Source organism: Nanorana parkeri, unplaced genomic scaffold (genome assembly GCF_000935625.1).
Source record: "Nanorana parkeri isolate BGI_ZX_2015 unplaced genomic scaffold, ASM93562v1 scaffold1810, whole genome shotgun sequence".
Classification (NCBI taxonomy): Eukaryota; Metazoa; Chordata; class Amphibia; order Anura; family Dicroglossidae; genus Nanorana; species Nanorana parkeri.
The window spans coordinates 274,763-280,823 of NW_017308078.1; positions in this window are offsets into that span (position 1 = coordinate 274,763).

Consider the following 6,061-nt stretch of genomic DNA (forward strand, 5'->3'; position numbering starts at 1 on the left):
CCCCTTGCTTTAGAATTCTCTGCCATTCCCAAAAGCGTGCTGTCTAGAACCTGATTTTTTTTTTTAATTATTATTATTGCACCTGTGTACCAGTCCTATCCTACGACAAAAGATGTATTTGGCTTTGTTGGCATTATTACTGTAGTGCCTTTGTGTAGCTGCACCCACTGTCCTTTGACCTGTCACCATTTTATTGCAGCAGCCATCATTTTTTAATTCATTCTTGTTTTGTTATAATAATTGTTTTGTTTTTTTTATCTCCTGGAACAGAGATTTTATTTTTTATTGGAAATTTACATCCCTTTTGATACCTGTAACAATGTTATGGTTACAAACTGACACAAATACAGTGCTGTAGAATATGCCCCAAATTTCAAGATTAAGTGTCAGTCTTTTGCAAAGTTTCACTTCTGGGTGTACATGTGTAGGCTGAATTTAACATCTGGCTTCTGCTTATTATTTACCCATCTCACTCTGCCTGGTGTGTTCTCCATTATATAGAATTCAAAAGAATCACAAAGGTGACCCGAGACACACTTTTATTAGCTGCAGTAAATGCTAAGACCTCAGGGGTGGAGATGCCAATGCTAGTTTAAGAAGCCAATGCATAATGCATTTTTCGGCAATCTGCCCAAAACCAAAATATATTTTTGGGTGGACTGACCCTTTTTAGTAAATGCTGATATTTGCTCAATGTGTCATTCTAGTCCATACTTTCAATTAGTCGTTGTGTAAAGGCACAATACCTCAAACACGAGGCATTATATGCAGAGAATGAAGGATGCCCAGTAATAGTCATTACCCATGAAGATGCTTAAGCTTTTTTTTTTTCATTATTTGTTTTTAAAGCTTGATGTAGGATATATATTTGTGTATTTCTATTTCTGTCTTGCAGTTCTGGAACCAAATAACTGTATGGGTAGGCCTCAAAGTATTTTGTACGTTGCTAAAAAGTTTAATTGCCTGTTATTTTACAGCATGGCTTATGCTTTAATAAAACTAACATTTTACAACTGGTGTAGTAACTACTCCATGCGTGGTATTAGATGGTTAATTTTGTTACTTTCATATGTTTCTATTTGAGCTCTTCATGGACGGTTACTAGATTGGCTACTTTGTATACTTTGATTTAGGGTTGCTGAAGTTTTGATGATAATATTTATGTGCTGCAACTCTGTGTTATAATTTACTTTAGTAGTGAAAAATCCAGTTTTACAATAGGGCATGTTTCCCTTTTGTGTTAAAAATTCTGATTTTAATACAACTTCATCTTTACCTGCTTTAGGCCTCCGATTTAGAGATGCAATGACTTCAGTTTTGGTCCTGGACAGTTTAAGCTGGCATTGCAGAGAAACTGCCTCATCATATTCCAACTGGAGAATAAAGGATACACTCCAGCTTGTCATATTTTATTTTTTTATTTTTTTTTGTTTACACAGCTTGTACTCAATGTCCAGCATTAAATTAGGGTTAAAGAAACCTTGTCACCGTTCCCATTTAGGTCAAAGTGACAGTGTCTGTGTAAAGGCACCCCCATTTCAACCTTCAAATACTTTCTCACTGCTCCTTCCTCTGTCGTGGCTGATACCAATCTGGTTGGTGTCAGACGCTAAGGGGAGTGTTGACGTCACTCTGTCATGTGACAGTGCTTAGGCCTAGGTATTATTTGTTAGACTAAAGCACATGAGAGGAGGTCACATGCTCCTACATACCATTGGGAATTTCCACCAGCGTACAGACATTATAGGTATTAGGTTGCTGTTGCATCGGATTTCAGATCTTGCATAGAAATATACAGCCTAACTATATCCTTGTCCAGTGAAATTGTGCTTTCATAAAGAATACCTGTGCTGAGATAAATATGGGGGCTGCCACAAAACTCCTTTTTAAATTTAATTGCAGAATTGTCATGCTGACCCGCTTGCTTTAATATTTTTAGAGAACAAAGATGCAGGCCAGGAGAAGGTCAACAATGATGGCTATTTCTTACATGAGGGGGTTTCCTTTAAGCAGGTTCCTCCAAGGCAGATAAATGACAGGATCAGGATACAGCCACAGCTGATGGGTAACTAGCAGAGGAGGCTACATATATTTATCAGAGTTCGGTGGCTATTTTTAAACTGTCCTGTCATTTTTTTTTTCCAATAAGCTCTCAAAAGAGCCCATAGACATTGAATTAATCTCCCTATCTGGCCAAAATTGTTGGATAGGACAATGATGCAATGTAACACTAGTGCCAGTAAGGTAAAGCATATCGAAACAAAAATATATTGTACTGTGGCTTACCAGTCCTTAAAGTGACATTAAAGGCAAAAACTTTTTTCCTCCCCCCAATGTCAATGTCAGCACCTCCCTTTTAATGATGTTTCTTAATCCGATCTTCTTTCTTGTCCTTTTCATCTGTCCCTCCAGCGCTGCGGCCGGTCTCCGATCCAGCGCAGACACCTCTGGGCTTGCTGGCACTTCCTGTCCCATGGTGCCGACCAATAGGAAACAGTTGGGAGGGCGGGTGGACGCGTCCATAGACTTACCTTGTGTCTCTCCTCGCATCCCGGCCGAAAATGTGATCTGCGAATGCGCCCGCCCCAAGATGCTTTGCGGCCGCCCGAGATTTTTCACATGTTCAGACGGGAGCGCGCGTATATCTACTGCTTGCTAGCAGTAGATGTATGCAAAAAAGCGGAGGCTTTAATTATCCTTTAAAGGAAGGAAGTGGCTGGATTAGTTTTCTTTTTTTTTAATTTAACCTATTCTGCAAACACACTTCCTGTCCCTGGGTGGCTATCCTTACTCCTTCACTGTGTCTATAGAGAGAATCATAACTTCCACCCACTTTGAAACTAGTGGATCAGCCTGTTGCTTCTACCAGTGCTGTTTCCAGCCTTGGGTTGTATAGGGAACTTCCTTTTGCACCTGCTTTTCCAACTGTTTCCATAAAAAGATTGGAAGCATCCTGATAAGCTGTTTACCCACCCTAAGCGCTTACTGGCCTTGTATTCAAAACTCTGCTCTCGGCGGTTACCACCATGCACCCGAATCTGGCTGTGATATTACTTTGCCAGATTATGGCTGACTTGGTAGAAACCAAATCCAAAAGAGATGTGACCTCCGCTGCTGTTGACTATCTGCTTGTGGAACACATAAAGCAGAAGGCTGTGGCATTTAATTTCAGCAGTGGTGGCTTGATGGAAGCCTTGCACCTTGTTTCTCACCAGTCTCCTGTTGCATATGTTAAGGACACTTTGGCTAAAGTGCTAGACTGCAGAACTGACATATAAGGGGCATTTGATCCACTTGCCCTTCAAGGGACAATGGCCTAGACCTTAGACCGGCCCTAGAAGGTCTCATCAATGTTACTGATGGTGAGAAGACTCCTGTTCCTCAGTGAAAGAAGCCTTAAACTGTATTTCCACTTTTGCTTCAAAATTAAAGATAACCCCCATTTTATATTTGTTGCATGTTCCCATTCACATAACATAAGCTAAAACAATATTTTTAAAAAAATGTATTGCTTTAAGGGTTAAAATTTCTTCTTTTTCTTTTAAATGTTAGAAGGGGCTGTGAGGGATGAAGGGTTTGAGGTGGCTTAACCATTGTATGTTAGTGAAGCTTATCAGAGAAACACAAGGCAGATTACTGTAAGGGGCTAAGAAAAACCTGGAATCGGCCATCTTGCTTGCTGTAAAAACATTTTCTAAAGTTTTTTCATTATATAATATTTTTAAGTTTGCTGTTTGAATAGTAACACAGCATAAAGAGGAGGGGGTTTCTCAAATTTGATTGCAAAAGTGCAAGTGATCTTTAAGGAGCAACTGCAGTCATCTCACTGTCAGGAAACATCTTGGTTCCCAGTCCAACCACAAAGTTTGGCATTCCAAGTCTGCCAAATACTTCGACAAACCTTCCTCATGAAGGTGCTGCCCTACTTTCCAGAAGGGGGGGGGCATCTGTTGACCTTTGCAGACACTTGGATACCAGATGCTTGGGTGCAGGTGGTGGTGTCCCAGGGTTACAAACTCAATTTTTGTTCCCTGCCCCTTCCTTGCCTTCTGTCTTCAAACCTTCTTGTGGCTCCTCACAGACTGGCAGATCTTAATCAGGCTCTCTTGAGCTTTCTTAAACTAGTTGTCAAACCCCTAGCTGTTCTCTCCATTTTTGACCTCCAAAGCCTTGAATGTCTACAGGTCAACAGGTTCTGATTGCAATAAACCAGATCTGTAATTGCCTCCCTTCATCTCTCTTCTGTGGTAAAAGATACATACTTGCATGTCCCAATCTTTCTAGAACACTTGCTGAGGTTTGCTGTAGGAGTGGGTGTTTACCAAGGTGTTGACTCCAGTGCTGGCCCTTTTGCTCTCTTGTGCAATCTCAACTGTGGGATATGTGGAAGATCCCCTTTTGAGAGAACATTCGGCAAGAGCTCTCTCAGACGTTTTATCTTTGCTTGCCCAGACAATGCAGCGATGCAGAGGGATCCTAAACCTTCAGAAGTCATCCCTGTAACTTGACGCTTAAAAGTATCTGGGTCTGGTCCTGGACACATCTCAGGCCAGAATGTTTCTTCCCCAGGAGAAACTTAAGACTCTCCAGTCTCCGGTACAGACTTAATTTCAGAAGCCATCTGACTGCCTATGGATGTAAGTATTGAAGCTTACATGCAGGAGGAGGGAGGGTCCTGAGCACCATGCTGGTGCATTTTGGAACTTCAGGCCATTTGACTGTCCCTTCAGCATTTGACCTGCCTCTTGGAGGGCCTTCTGATCTTGACTTAATCGGACAATTCAAACAATTGGCAGGAAGAGTTCCTCAGTTGGCAACGTCTGCGCCTGAGAGAGTGGTTTCACACCTGGTGGTATTTCAGGACAGGCAGGGGATGCCAGACAATGACCTTTTGGCCCCTAGGATCAGCAACAAACTGGACAGGTACAGGTGCAGGCATTCACTAGGGGAAGCAGTGGGTGTTCTGTTGGTTCCATTAGATCAGTACACCTGATCTGTACCTTTCGTTCCATGAAACTTCTTTGCCTTCGTTCCTGTGATCCTCATTATTCTGGATTGGCCCAGGTGGATGTGTTGCACTGACCTGATTCCTAAAATGTTTTTAGCTGGGAGGTTCACTTCCTGCAAGGTCTATCAGCGGATGTGGAAGTCATATGTGGAGTCTAGGGGCTTCCACCCCACAAGCTTCTTCGTGGGACAAATCCTCTTTCCAGCAATTGAGTCTGGACCAGCGTTTGTATGGCAGCACTGTTTACAGCCTGCTTTACAATCTGACCACGGTGTCGGACTGAATTTCCTGTGGAGAAAATTTTCCGTTTTTAGGATTCAGGCCTGATAGAGTTCATAAAAAATGAAGAACGCCAGCAATGTGAGTCATGAAAATGTGCACATTTATACAACACTGCCCTTTAGCATTTATTGTGGTAATGTAATCACTTAGTGATGTAAATAGACTTTAAGCAGGACATTTTTCTCCTGTCCTTTGTCCAGCTCCTGTTCATCAGAAGCTAATTTCCGTCTTGTCTGGTGGTTTGGGCTGTGTGTTTGCCTCTCAGCTACTGCTTCTTTCAGAAAAACTGAATCCCTTTTTGTAATTCCAGATGGTCCCCAAAAAGAAGCACCAGCTTCTCATTCTACCATCTCTAGGTGATTTAAACAGGCCATCATTCAAGCTTATGGTCTTAAGGGTTTGGGTTCCACCCTTTCCTGATAAGTCTCAACCTACTAGGTCTGTGAGCTCTTCTTGGGTGTTTTTGACATCTCTGCAACGGTTTTCCAAATTTGAAAGGCTACCAGACTGCAGGTAGTCCCCAGTTTTTTGTTACTTTAGACCTGTTAATGATTGTTTGCTGTGTTGCCCACCCCTCAGCTGCACTGCTTTTGGAAATCCTGAACATTAAAGTCTCCCTGTGTTCCTCAATGGATGAGAAAGAAAATAGGTTTTTTTGACTCGCTATAAAATCATTTTCTTGGAGTCCAGTGAGGGAACTCAGGTTCAATCCCTCTGTGTTTTATGATAATACTGCTGTACTTAAAAACTGAGGCTTGCTCGTAGTAGGGT